General features: G+C 45.2%; 1 protein-coding gene across 26 annotated transcripts in view; it reads left to right on the top strand.

The window, feature by feature from the left end:
• The window catches only part of CAMK2G (calcium/calmodulin dependent protein kinase II gamma), a 2,374,050-nt gene that overhangs the window by 2,274,841 nt on the left and 83,854 nt on the right, over positions 1-15,355 (top strand). The window lies entirely within an intron of this gene.

Here is a 15,355-nt window from a genome sequence, read left to right on the forward strand (position 1 = left end):
TAGTCACCTGTCTGTTTCCATTTCCTTCCCACTCTCCCCCTCCCTTCCTTATCTATGTCTTAGCTCTTGCACTATCTGAAATGTCGTCAGGCCGAGTACGATAGTTAATTTCACATCCTCACTGTTCATGGCCTGTAAGAATGTGGTTGTATTTTCCCTTGTTCCCTCCCTTGCCTTGAAGCGCTTTGAAACACATTGTGTATAGGCGCTTTATAAATAAACGATCATATCATATCATACTATTGCCAGTGCCATGCGGCTGAGGATGGAGTGGCCCCAGGCTTCACTTTTGAACATGCCACGTTCCCAGGTACCGAGAGACATTGGGGCAGCAGCCACATGCCCAGGCTTGCCATCCTGTAATACAGAGCCGCTTAGCTGCTCTGGCCCACGAGGCCTATCGGAAAATAATGTATCAACCGGTCATTTAAAACAAAAATGAGCTCAGCACAGTGTTCCACGACCATTGGAAGTATTTCACCCTGCAATGAAACATCATTGTTGATGTCACAGGAGTTTTGTGTAGGGTCCATCTGTCACTGGTAGGTCTTGGCAGCCCTTTATACTTGTCGATTCTAGTACAATAACCTCGAGATGCAATTTAGCATATCCATTTGTTTGTTTACACCCAGCGCCATTTGTTATGCCGACTCTGGCTGAAGGGTTCAATCTGCTATGCCCCTTATTAGTTTTAATTTAGTCCCAAAAACAACATTCATTTAAAAAGTTGGGCTTTTTTTTTGCATTTCGTGTAAATCCCCCCTCTTCGCATGCTTTCCTACTCTACAGTGATAGTACTTGTAAAATGTCAACATAAGGCTGGGATAAAAAAAAAAATGTTTTTTGATTTGCCTCTGTGAAATTGCAACTTGTGGCACATACAAGCACGCTGATGCAAATATAGCAGCAGGAACTGGTTGGCAGCACTCATGGAGCGCTGATGATGTCTCAGGGCTTTTGGGTGCCCATTTCAACACGTTGTGCGTTTCTCTTTAGTTACAATGATGGGAGATTCAAAAATGTGCTTACTCTTTTTAATACTGAAACTGTGTAAAGGACACATAGTTTCATGTAAATATGGATACAAATGTACCCTGAAAGATCTGTGCATCTTACCACTCAAAATAAAAAAATACTAAATTGTAAATCACACCAAAGTTGATTGATTTAAGAAGGAAACCAGAACATGTTTAATTAAACTGAAGGAAAACATTCCCGTCCTGTGAGTTTAAAATCTGTGTACATGTCCTTACTTCGTTCACATTGCTGAAACAGCAGAGATAGAGGCTGCCGCTCGAATTGTTTGTCTCCCAATGCATGCTATGGGCTTTGATTGGGGATCAGATTACACCATGGCCAGGGCCATTGTCATGCTTGAACTCTGTGCGCATTGGAATTTCACATCTCCTGGAAGGCATTGAGCTGGGAGTGAGGTGGGGGAGGGGGAAGCTCAGGTCTGAGCCACTAACTGCGTTTTGAAAATGCCTCTGGTTACCAAACATGTTAGTTGTCCCTGTTAAAATTAAATGCATTTTCTTATTTCCTCTGTTTGCCCTGATGCTTTTGCATTTAAGTAAAACTTGCATGATTACACATAGTTAGACTAACAAAAACGTGGTGGCTATGATGGTATCCACACATGTTCATAGTTAAATAGCAGTGTGTTTCATCACACCAAATGCTACATAATATGCCAAATGTAATAAATCACTTATAAGTAAAAAAATAAAATAAAACGCATATGATAAATGAATACCCTATATAGTGTGAGCATATTAACTCTGAAATTGAAAGCTCCATATTAATACTAAAAAAGGAAACATAAGTGTGATTGCGGAACCTGTTTTGTTAGGCAAATAAGTGGCAAGAATACTTTACAACACAAGCATTGGCACAGCCAATAGTTTTGGCGTTTTCTGCTGGTTACATTTTACATTTAGAGGCATCAGGGTACAGGGAGGGGAGAGCAAAGTTTCTAAGGAGAATGCGAGAAGGGATGCACGTGTGCAAGTGAATGAGAAGGGGAATAGAGCAATACAGGAAGCCTTTGGGAGAGGGTGCAATTGGTGAGAAAGGGTGAAAGTGAGAGGTTAAGAAATCAAACAAGAGTGTGACGGGAAGGATGAAACGGTGTAGGATATGTGGGTAGGGTAGAGAGAGAAGGGGTAGGGTGGGTGGAGTAGAGAGATGGGGTAGAATAGGTGGGTTAGAGAGAGAGAGTGAGTAGGGCGGGTTGTTGGGGTAGAGAAAGTGGGGTTAGGCTGGACGGGTAGGGTAGAGAGATTGGGGTAGGGTGGGTGGGGGTAGAGTGGGGGTTGGCTTGGTAGATTGGGGTAGAGAGTGGAGGTTGGTGGGTTGGCATAGAGAGAGGGGTCTAGGGTGGGTGGGGTAGAAAGAAGGGGATGAGTGGGTGGGGTATGGTGTGTGGAGGTTAGAGAAAGTGGGGGTAGAGAGCGTGTGAGGTGGGATGGGTGCCAGTAAAGAGAGTGGGGTTGGGGGTAGAGCGAGTGGACATGGCGTGGTTGGGGGATAGAGCGAGTTGGTATGGGGTAGATGGGGTAGAGCGAGTGGGGTGGGTGGGTTGGGGTTGAGGGGGTCAGGCGGGGTGAGTGGGTTGGGGTAGAGCGAGTGCGGTTGGGGAGGGTGGGTCGGGGTAGAGCGATTGGGGCAAGGGGGTAGAGGGAGTGATTGTGGGTGGGGTTAGAGTGGGGGTTGGGGTAGAGGGAGTGATTGTGGGTGGGCATAGAGGGAGTGGTGGTTGGGGACAGATGGAGTGATTGTGGATGGGCGTAGAGGGAGTGGGGTGGTGTGGGCTGAGGAAGAGAGTGGGGGTGGGGTGGGAGAGAGTAAAAATTGTGGGGGTGGGATAGGTGAGGGTAGAGTGAGTGGGTGCATTGGGGATAGAGATAATGGGGGATGGGGTGGGTGGGTTGGGGTAGAGAGAGTGGGGGTGGGTGTATAGAGAGAGTGGGGGAGTCAGGGTATATAGCATGGTGGTGAGGGGTGATGTAGAAAGAGTGAGGGTGGTAGAGAGAGGAGGGTTGGGTGGGGGTACAGATTTGGGGTAGGGTGAGTCAGTGGGTTTAGAGAGAGTGGGAGTTGTGTGGGTGGGGGTAGAGAGAGTGAGGGGTGGGTGAGTAGGGGTAAAGATATTGGGGGTAGACTGGGTGGAGTAGAGAGAGTGGGGATAGTGTGGGTGAGTCAGGGACAGAATGTGGGGCTAGGGTAGTCAGGGTAGATAGAGTGAGGGTAGGTGAGTGGGGGTAGAGTGGTTAGGGGTATTTGTGTACAGACCTGGGTGTTAGGTAGGAGCCATTGATTGAAGAGCAGGGCCTTGAGCTCCTTTCTGAAATTTAGAAGCGAGAGGAGGAATCTAGTATTGAGCGGGAAGAGATTCTAGAGTCTGTGAGCATAGATATTTAAGGCCTGTCTTCTTGTTCTTTCCTTCCTGCACTGGCAGAGATCAAGTCTGCACATGTGCTTGCTTCTGGTGGGTCATAACCATCTGAAATTCTTGAACTTCCCATTGAGATATCGTGGGGACTTGAGGGTTACGGCATCGCAGAAGATGCAACGTGATTTGAAGGTGATACATAATTGCAGTGGGAGCCGGGGATATTCAATGATGTGGTCACATTTGCAGAGACTTTTGATGAGGCATGATCCAGCATGTAGGAAATGTCTCAGGGGTGCCAAGGTTGTCACTTGAAGACATTCCAGTAGGGGATTGCCACTAATGTAACCCCAGACCGTCTGAAACTATATTTTGAAATAGATCCCAACGTTTACATAATGCCAAAAAGGTTCTATGAGAAAATGTCCTCTGCTATTGATACTTTAATAGTAGTAGTCATTTATATAGCACCTTTTCCTGTTATTATGGTCTCAACGCGCTTGTGGTGGGAACGCCCTTGGGGACCAAAGCTCAGGTATGGGAAAATGCTCAAAAGGCTTAGAATGCATGTGTGCATTTCGCCAATATTAGGGTTTAGATGGGCTGGCTAGGCTCCAGTAAGCAACTCAAGAGGTCAGGCATGTGGGATGGTGCTGAGGGGGGGGTCAAGGGTGTGTGCGAGTGCAAGAGACCTGTTATGTGTCCATCTTGACCGAATTTTTTTCACTGGTTGTTGCTGTATCCTAGTGGCAGAGGTGTGAGGCAAGTCTGGGGTCAGTAGGCTTAAAAACGTTAAGTGTCCAGCCAGACAGAATTTTGTCATAGGTCGTAGCTACATTCTAATGTGTGTGGATGGATAGCCGTGCCTGTGGCAGATACCCACCGAAGTGGTGCGTTTATAGGTACCTAGAGCCCCGAGCTGTGTCATCAGATCGTCTGCTGGGAAAAAAACAGCTACCATCGTCGACTCTTATAGGCACTATGAGCAGGCTACCCTCAAGTCTACTAAGCGCAACGGACTGGCTGTCCTAGTACGTCTACTGGGCGTAACGGGCAGGCTACTATTGGACCTAGGATAATAGAATTCTCTAAACGCAATACCTTTCATATCCCCAAAATACCGCTACAGTCACATATTTCATGCCTCCAGCAATTCATCTAAGTGCAACAAATATCCTACCCCCAAAATGCAGTTAAGTGCATTTAGACCAATTCAAGCTTCTGAAGACACAGAAAAAAGGCAGCCTACTAGTAAACCTTGGCTTACTTCAGATCTTATGTATTGAAATGGCTTCTGAGACAAGCTGGACACATTGGAGAAGGATAGAAAATCACATTTTGCGTAGTTCTTAGATATTATAAAAAGGCTGTGGCCAGGACAAATGAAAAATATTATTCAGATCATATATTTCCTAGATCTGATCCATCTAAGGAACTTTTAAAAGTACTTAACAAACTTTGTGGTGATCTTTCTTAATTTTTGTTTCAGACAAAACAGGTCTAGACTTTCAGTATATGTTGAAGTCACATCGTCTAAAAAAGTATATCCTTATGTTGACTCCAGGGATTGCTGCATGATCCATGCCATCCACATATTTTGATGCATGCTCATGCCCTGGTTGACTCTGATTTTGGCACCATTAGTAACACTTTCATTTTTCACTTAACCTGTCTTAAATCCGCTGTATCCATTCTATTGCTGAAAAGGCCTTCTTTGGACCCCAGCACTCACCCTAACAGTAAGCCAATGTCCTAACTGCCCTTCCTCCCAGCTGCATTCTTTTATCAATGAATCCTCTATTTTGGTTATTCCACAGACTCCAGTGTCAGTGATTTGTGGTTATTTAAGAACCCTGGCCGATCTTGTCCATTCCCACTGGCTTACCTTTTTCATGTGTGCCAATGATACCTAAGTGGTCTTCTGACTTGTCAGTGACTTTGGGGTGCCCTGGTGTCCACGGATGATCTTTTTAGGAAATGCATTGTGGAGACTGGCCAACGATGAAAAGTAATAGACTAATCCCTCAAAGACAGATATTCTGCTTGGCACAGCAAAAAGCACGTCAAATTCTTTTGTTGAAAAATGGAACTCACAGCTTGTCAATACCTGGCCTTCAACCCTAGGATACAGCTCTGTCTATGTGACACAGGTACAAAACCTGTGGTATTGGTTGAGTCTTCATTATCTTTATCCCGGCACATTAGCCATGTTTCTAGCACCAGCATTTTTCATCTGAGGACTTATAATGTCTTTAGACTGCGTCTCACAGAAAATTCAACTTGCCAGTTCCTTTGTTTCTAGCCATTTAGATGACTGTATTGCAATTTACCTAGGACTACTGAGGCTGAAATATTTCAACTGGTTCAAAACTCAACAGCTAGAATAATTTGGATTGGGTAGAGGATTTCTCTGCCGCTCTTTACACCTTCTAGTGGCTTCCTGATTCATTTATTTGTTACGCGCCATAGCCCGCAGCAATTGGGGCGCACATCAACACAGGACAGAAGGAAGACGGGATGTAGAACAAGAAGGATTTAAAGAAAGATGTTAAGGAAAGACCATGTTTTAAGTCCCTTTTCTTAGTACACCGTGCGCTGTATGCTCCCACCAAGTCACTAAGATCAGCATTACTAGGCTTGGTAAATGTCCCTAGTATTAAACAAACAAGATGGGACATCATATCTTTCTCTGTCCCAGCAGCTGGTACTCTCTTCCAGTAGATCTTTGCAGATATCATAACATATGATATTGAGATGTCATATTAAATCCATCTTTTCCCATGCTCACTAGTTGTTATACTGTCATTTTGTTTGGGGATAGCAGGTCTAGCGCCAAGATGTCTTTTCTAGGTGCATGCACTTTAGAAAATGTTTTAGCATACCATACCTAGGCATATGATGCCAATACTAGGCTACTCGTGTGACTTTCTTGTCATATAATGAAAAACCTGGCATAAACAGATGCACACAAATCTTGATATGAGCCCCTAGTTCACACATATGCATCCTTTAGAATGTTGGGATTCACACAGCTCTGTCACAGAGGCGCACCCCACAACCTTTACTGCAGTGTTGCTACCACTGTTCAGTTAAAAGTAATGTGGCCCTTCTGAGAAAATGCTAGTAATGCCCCACGAAAAGTGCAGAAGACCCCCCCAAATGTGCTTGTAGTCACATTTAAAGAATATCTGGACTGCTGAGAAGTGCAGGCACTGCCACAATAAAAAATATGGCAGACATGCTAAGAATGTCTGCAGAAGTCACAATTCAAGGGTATCCATGCCTTTTCAAATGCTCATTCTCTCACATTAAAGGTATAAGAGGCGTTTTGAGACATGCTGGCAATGTGCCACAACAAGTAAAGCAAACCTGATTAAAAGTGATTAAGAGTGCAATTAGTAATGTGGCTGTGTCAAGATGGGTCTTAAGCTGCGCCTCAAACGTGAAGGCTTACCAGCACATTGTTCTGTGGTCCACAGACTTGTCTGCTAGTGCACTTTAATCTTGCAGTTCCACCCAACTGCTGTCTCCAGTTGCAGGGTTATGATAATTTCAGGTTTTTATGTCGCCCTTAATGTCAGACTCTTGCAGGTCTAAGCATTGTAATAACAGGGGGATATTACTGTCCAGTTTAATGGTACAAAATGTGTCTCTGAAGGATGAAAGGCTGGGCTAGCCCTGTCATGATTCAAACATTTGATTGCAGGTTGCACACCAATGTCTTTGGTGAAAACGTACCTCACTGAGATATCTGACGGGAATCGCCCACTGTTATGCCAAAGCAGCTCTATTCAGACATATAAACCCCCTATTAATTCCATTCCTCAAAATATGCGCAACTCTATCAATACACCTGCACCTCAGTCCTGTTGTGGTATACCTTATGTTTTCAAATGCTCAGCTGAAAATATCACTCTGTTTTGGTCCTTTTTTTTATTTCCCGCAGCATGCCTATATTACAGCACTGAAAGCATGCACAAACACAACTTTACCAATGCACGTCTGCCCTGATCGCAATACCTGTTTCTCCTCTCTGATTCCACACAGAATGAATAGAAAGTAGCTTTGAATAGATTTTGTGTGCACTGACACAAACAAAAATTATAAGGAACACTAGTCTTCCCTTTACATGGTGCCTAACAAATAGTACCTTGCAACTGCAAACTGAAGTTTCTATGATATCTCGCTTTGCTTTTTATGAAACTCTGGACTGTTGAATTAATGTCAGAAACTTACTGTAAATAAGCAACATTTATTGAAATAAAATGGTTTTTTGACTTTTTGAAAATGTAAGGCCTTATAAACTAACAACCAAGAGTTAACCTCCCCAGAGCATCTGCCTCCTTTTCAGACACATTCTGATTGTCATGGATACCAGAGAGCAGAGGTGTGAATGCTAGCCATCAAGTTTTACATGACAAAAGCTGTGAACAGGTAGCTCTGTTTTGGTCTCATTCCCCCACCCTCATCTCCTGGGAAACACAGATCATCCTCTATGTGAATAAGTGAAAACTCCCCTTACTTGGGAAGTAACATTAATGATGCATTAAAACAATTGGCATTGACTGCAAATGAATATGCTTATGGCATTCAACCCCATCAATGAAGAAAGGTACACCTGCTTGCAATGATAAGACATGTGGCCATAAGAATGCACTGGCTGTGGTCAGAATCATACTCTTGTTTTTGTGGAACCCTTACCAAGATCCATGGTGTAAGCTAGGAGCGAATCACCCGGAAACGGTTAGGTTAACAGCACAAGAGATGTAAAATGGATATAACATATGGGACCAATGCAACAGGTTTAAAATTGAATTGACTGCATTATGGGGATGAAAAGCCACACACGAGCTATTGCTATGAATTTCCTGTTGTGCACCAGAGAAGTTAAAGTATATCTTTATGAATGGGCTAAGAAAGGATTGTAGGCTATGAGAGCACTAGGCTGAATAACAGAGATGTACTTTTCAAGTGTAGATGGCACACATGGAAGCTAGAATTAGTTCAAATAGAAAAGGACACAAAGCAGTTAGAAGATGAACAAACTATTGCCTAGTTTGGAGTTACCACACCTGGCACCTTTTTCCAAATGCTGCCCTTTGAAAACGAACACAGATTTATGACCTCCCCAATGGCGAGGATAGCAAGGGAAAGGGTAGGCTGGAAAAAGAACATCAATGTTCTAAGATTGCATTGTGAGAGAGATTTAACAGTGTTGATGAATTAGTTGCCTCTGTCTAAGATGGGGTTGGCTTTAGTCAGGATTAAAATGCTGTATTTGAAATAGGAATTGTGAGACTGGCAGACTTGATCGATTCCAGAACCCAGGAGTCTGCATTAGGATGCAAATGTAGCTTACTATATATACAAGTTTCCTTTTTAAAGAAAATGGTGCAGAGATAGATTTAGACTGAGGGAGGGTTTGTTATCACGGGATACGCGATAATGACCCCTCCCAAAATCTATAGGGTTATTAGCACATAGTTTTGGAGTTTAGATGGTATAGTCAAAAAATGTACTTTAATAGTGGGTAATGTAAAGAGGCAACTGAGTTAGTAAATTATATGCAGTTTTATTTTGTAATATTGAAGTAAAATAGTTGTCCTCATAAAGTAAGCATTTTAATTGCACACTTGGAAGAACTGAGACAGGTTTAACATGAGCATGCATTTGCTGTCACGTAAAAGTAAATGGTTTCTCAATTAGAAAGAGAAGGCAATTCCCTCTTGCTTAGCTTCCTCTTTCGTGGGTTAAATAGGATGTTGCAGCCCAAAAGAAAGTCCGGTCAGGGAGGAATTGTCATGTTGACAGATATTTTGCTTTGAAATTGCATTTTTGTTGCTGTGTCTGCTTTTGAAGACAGAATGTTCAAAGCGCAGTCAATACCGGTATGAGTCCGCCTCATCTTGAGCCGAGCAAGAGGAAGAGCCAATACACACAGGCCATGAGGCCAAGAAGCCTCTGGAACTGCCAGGCCGAGATGGTCTCCGACTGCGCAAACATCTGACACGTGGCCAACAGATCCGCCATTCTGTCCCCGGTTAGGTAAACTCTGCAGTCTATCGTGTTCCAGCGAAAACCCAGGAAGATCAAGTCCTGAGAGACCGTCATGGAAGATTTCCGCCAGTTCACCGACAGCCCAAGGTGGAACTGGAGCTGGAGGAGAGACTGAAGATTGTACGCGGCTTTCAGTGGGCAAGGGTTGCGCAACAGCCAATCGTCCAAATAAGGATACACATGGATACCCTGCAGACGAAGATAAGCTGCGATCACCGACTCTTCGTAAAGACACGCGGTGCCGAGCTGAGGCCAAAGGGAAGCACTCGGAACTGGAAATTCTCCTCTCCCACAGAGAAACGCAGGTATCTCCGGTGTGGATTCCAGATCAGAATATGCATGTACGCATCCTGAAGGTCCACCACGCTGAGTCAATCGCCCATCTGTAAAGAGAACTTTATCTGACCAGGCGTGATCATCTTGAATTTCTCTTGGGGTAGGAAAAGATTGAACTGGGAAAGGTCTAGAATGGTGCGCAGGCCAGCCTGGTTGGATTTGGGCACCGTAAACAGTCGGGAGTAGAAGCCCTCCCCTCGTTCCCCTAGGGGAACGGGTTCCATCGCTCTGAGATCCAGTAACTTCTGGATCTCGGCCCTGAGGGAGGCAACCCCGACTGCTGGAAAGGAGGATTGATGGGTGGGATAGGGCGAAGGGGGACGCGGAAGCCCGCCTGAGCGACTGACAAGACCCACCGGTCCTCGGTAATAGTCTGCTACTCCTCCCAATGAGATGCAATGCGTCCTCCCACTGGGGTCTCGTGCGAGCGCAGAGAACCCTCATTTGGCTGTTTTTTCGATGTCTGCACCACCTGAACCTGAGGATGAGGCTGAGGAGCAGGAGAAACATTGACTCCGTCGCTGCCTCCGGCGGGAATTTTCCAAAGGGGTATCGACTCTGCGGGATTTTTGGTCCAGAAAACCCCTAAAACCAGAGGAAGGCTGGGGCTGTGACAATGGTCTCTGTGTCCTAAAAGGTGGTTTCACCAGGACAGACAAGGACTTGGAGGTCTGGGTGCTATCCTTCGTTTTGGTCAGCTCCACATCCGTTGTGGAATGAAAAAGCTCCTTGCCGTCAAACGGCAGATCCAAAACCTTATCCTGCACCTCCTTAGAGAACTTGGTGGCATGCACCCAAGCCTGACGAGAAGTATCCACTCCAAGCATAAGGCCTCGGGCCGAAGTATCGACATGGTGAGCCGCCGCCTCCAGCAGATCTTGAGCCAGGACCCTGGCATCCGACATACCTGCCTTGAAGTCCTCAAGCTTTTCAGCGGGGATGAATTCCTCAACCCCCGACAGACCTTTCCACATTTTCATATTCGTCCCTGCTAACACCAGTTCTGCATTGGCCTGACGCAATTGTAGGGGCGAGTTAGCAAAAATCTTCCTCCCAAGTGGGTCAAGAAGCTTATCCTCTTTGCCCAGGACCTGTGTAGCCGTCGTAGAGGAGGATGCCGCAGGTCTGGACTGCAAAGTGGCCGTAGCCACCACTGTGGAGGGGGGGTGGACATGACTCTAAGGCCACCTCTTCCGAAGAATGAAGCCTGTAGCGCCCGTTAATTTTCTAATTGATGAAGAGTCCAGAGTGTGGTCTCTCCCAGACTCTATGGACCTCGGCCAAAACGTCCTTCTGCAAGAACAAGCCAGTACGCTCCGAAGGAGACAAGGTGAACGCCCCCGAAAGCACGCCCTCCTGCGGAGCGGGTGCCTCGGGTACTGGAACATCCAACAGACACATCATGTCCAGCACCCGGACGTGAAAGGCTCTGATAGAGCGGGGCTGGTCTTTGCTGTCCTGATCGCCCTGTATATCATCCGATAGATCCGGATCAGGTTGAGTCACATCCAGCCCCACAATCGCCTTGTCCACTGGGGACAATGGAGGCGGGGGTGGAAGAGTTGGGGGAGGCCCAGCCGGTAAAGGCGGCGCAGGCGGAGGCACAGGCACCGTAGACGGGACCGTTGGCACAGGCGGGCATATCTCCCTAAACAGGCCCTTAAAGTACTTCTTCATGGGGTCCGAACGCATACGTTTCTGAAACCTGCCGAAAAAGGTGTCCTCCGCCGATGACTTAGGCGTGACAGGAGGCCTCTCATGAGGAGGGTAATTCCAAGGGCGCAGAGGGGAGGGTTGCCAAGAGGGCCCTGCCCCACTGTTGTCTACATAAATCAAGGGCGCAGATGCCGCTGGCAGCGAGACATTGTGCGGTAGAGGTAACCGAGCGTTCCAGTCATAAACTGGACAAAACGGATGTGCACAAGGAAACCTATGTTCACCTGAAAGAGCACGCCCTACACCTTTATTTTTTGAACTTACCTACAATGCTACCACCAAAGGTTCAAAGTTTTGGTGTTCGAACCTTTGGTGGTAGCATTTTTCGGACATTTTGTACGGTCAGACCTTTTTTTTTGGTCTGATCTTACAATTCCGGTCGAAACTCGTGTCGGCTGTTATCGTTGATAAGCAATAAAATAGGCTAACCTGAGCCGGGAGAACTTTGTATCAATCAACTTTTTTGGAATCCATTTCTGGCATCTAAAGAATGCAATATATGGACATTGATAACTTTAGGACTCTTTCCTGAGCACGAGCACATATCCCTAGAACCCAATTTAGATATTTTCACGATACAAACCCCAGTGGGTCGGTTTTGTTTTTGGGATCCTCGATGCCGGAATATCACCTACAATTATTTATCTTCTCAATTCTATTGTAATATGGTCAATAGCGCACAGTAAAGGTATCACACCCAACACTCTTTAATCCTTTGTTCATCCCTATGTGGTCTGCCTGCTTTATGCTTATGGAATAGCATAAAGCAGGCGGACCTGATAGGGATCCACTGTAAAGGCTGTCCAACATGGAGACATGTGGACAGAGTTTAATTGTAATTGTGTACACTGCTTACCATGCTTGCTGCATAACATGCAACCATGTTGGACATTGCTTAATTGTAATTGTGAGCGCTGCTTGCCATTCAAGCATATCATGCAGCACTCACAATTAAAAGTAAACGCTGCCGGGCATGCTCGCTTGCCAGGCAGCATTTACTCAATTTGCGTGGAGCAGTGCAAAAGTGCAGGGCAAAAGATGGCATGCACATATGTACGCCGTCTTTTGCCCTGCACTTTTGCACTGAGCTTTGGATTCTGCCATGCAAATGGTGAAAGTTTGGTGGCGGGGAGCCATTTACCTTGCAGTGCAAACATTAGGACTTGCTGCTGCCAAATTACTCAAATGATGAAAATGATCCCCTAAGAATAAGCAATAGGTTTTGGTATGGTATATCATAATTACACACCATCACTCTGGGGACTGTGATATCATTACTATCACACACCATCTCTGTGGGGACCTTAATATCATAATTACACACCATCACTCTGGGGACTGTGATATCATTACTATCACACACCAATTCTGTGGGGACTCGGATATCATTACTATCACACACCATCTCTGTGGGGACCTTACTATCATAATTACACACCATCACTCTGGGGACTGTGATATCATTACTATCACATACCATCTTTGTGGGTATTTCAGCATCACTATTATGACAAAACATTTCTGTTTGGACTTTACTATCATCAAGACACAGTGAAGCTCTGTGGGGTCTTTAAAAGCATTATCATCACACATCGCTATGGGCACTTTAATGTCACACATTCCACATAATATCTATGAGGGGGATTTTAACATTGCCCTTATTACACGATGGGGTCATTACGAGTGAGGCGGTCAGGGGTTAATGGCGCCGGTAAAGGTGCCAGAGCCGTCAACCCCTTACCGCCTCATTACGAGTCTTCTTGCGGGAACCCGCTAAGGACGCCTGGTTTTACCAGGCGCCCTTAGCTGGTCCCGCGAGCAGACCAGGGTGCTAACAGGCTTATTCCCTTTGAGCCCTATGGGGGCTCGAATGGGGATGGGTTCCTTGAATGAGGAATTACTGGGCCCTCCAAGGTCGGAATGGCCCGGTAATTCCTCATTCAGGAACCCAGACCCGGTACCCAGTAAGGGGGTAGCCATGCCGCTAATAGTGGCATGGCTACCTCCTAACTTGTAATGACCCCCTATATCTTTGTGAGCACATTAACATCATTATCATCACACAGCATCTCTGTGGGGACCTGAACATCATTATCATCACACAACATCTCTGTGAGGACCTGAACATCATTATCACACAGCATCGCTGTGAGGACCTGAACATCATTATCATCACACAGCATCGCTGTGAGGACCTGGACATCACTATTATCACACAGCATCGCTGTGAGGACCTGAACATCATCATCATCACACAGCATCTCTGTGAGGACCTGGACATTACTATGATCACACAGCATCTCTGTGGGGACCTGAATATCATTATCATCATAAAGCATTTGTGTGAGGACCTCAACATCATTATCATCACACAGAAGCGCTGTGGGGACTGGAACATCATTATCATCACACAGCATCTCTGTAAGGACCTGAACTTCATTATAATCACACAGCATCTCTGTGAGGACCTGAACATCATTATCATCACACAACATCTCTGTGGGGACCTGAACATCATTATCATCACACAGCATCTCTGTGAGGACCTGAACATCATTATCATCACACAGCATCTCATCTCTGTGAGGACCTGAACATCATTATCATCACACAGCATCTCTGTGAGGACCTGAACATCATTATCATCACACAGCATCTCATCTCTGTGAGGACCTGTACATCATTATCATCACACAGCATCTCAGTGAGGACCTGCACATCATTATCATGACACACAATCTATATTGGCCCTTCTACATCGCTAATGTCAGATACTATGTCTATTGGGACTTTAACATCACAATAATTACACATCATCTTTGTGGGCACTTCAACACTGGTATTACTGCAGAGTATCACTGTGGGGTCTTTACCATCATTATTGTCACACACCATCTCTGTGGGGGACGGTAACACCACTGTTATGATGCACCATCTGTGTAAGGACTTTAGCATAATATTAATCACACACCATCTATATGGGGACTTCAATAACAATATTATCACACACAATCTTTGTGTGGTAATTCCCTTTACCACAGTCACGCAGCATCACTATCGGGGAAATTAACTTCACAATCATCACATACAGTCCCAAAGTATTGAGTGAAATCTGTATCATCATACCAATCATACAGATCATTGGGCAAGATGGCGATGGTGAAACAATGAAACCTGAATTCAAATCACTGCTTCCCACCTTGACGATGGTGTGTGATCCAGGGTTATGCATGTCATCCTTCTATGTGGCAGTTCTCTTTTCTGACACATTTGGAATATTTGATATAGGATTTAATACCAGAATTAAGAGCCTTTAAGTGAATATTTTATAAGAAATGCTCTACCTCTACCATCTATCTGTTGAGCATCCCTAGGATGTGGGGAGGTACCAATTGTTAGAACTAGAATTGTATAATGTGAAAAGAGTACTGTAAAACCTTTAGTCATTTACATATGGATGTATTTAATTCCAAATAAGAATAATGAAATAAGTCCCCACAAGGATGGTAACACACGTTCAAGTCCCCACAAAGATGGTACCGAACACGCGAGTAAAAATAAGCATTTTTGCAAATATGAAGTTGGATCCTGCATTATGAATTTTTTCTGAACATAGTTCTGCTATTAGCCCATTTCTAAAACATTGGGAAGGGTTAGTCCCCACAAGGCAGGTATCCACACATAGTCCCCACAAGGTAGGTAAAACGTGTGTGTGTGTGTGTGTGTGTGTGTGTGTGTGTGTGTGTGTGTGTGTGTGTGTGTGTGTGTGTGTGTGTGTGTGTGTGTGTGTGTGTGTGTGTGTGTGTGTGTGTGTGTGTGTGTGTGTGTGTGTGTGTGTGTGTGTGTTATATC

This window comes from Ambystoma mexicanum, chromosome 8, assembly GCF_040938575.1.
Source record: "Ambystoma mexicanum isolate Mex_15411 chromosome 8, UKY_AmexF1_1, whole genome shotgun sequence".
NCBI classification, from domain to species: domain Eukaryota; kingdom Metazoa; phylum Chordata; class Amphibia; order Caudata; family Ambystomatidae; genus Ambystoma; species Ambystoma mexicanum.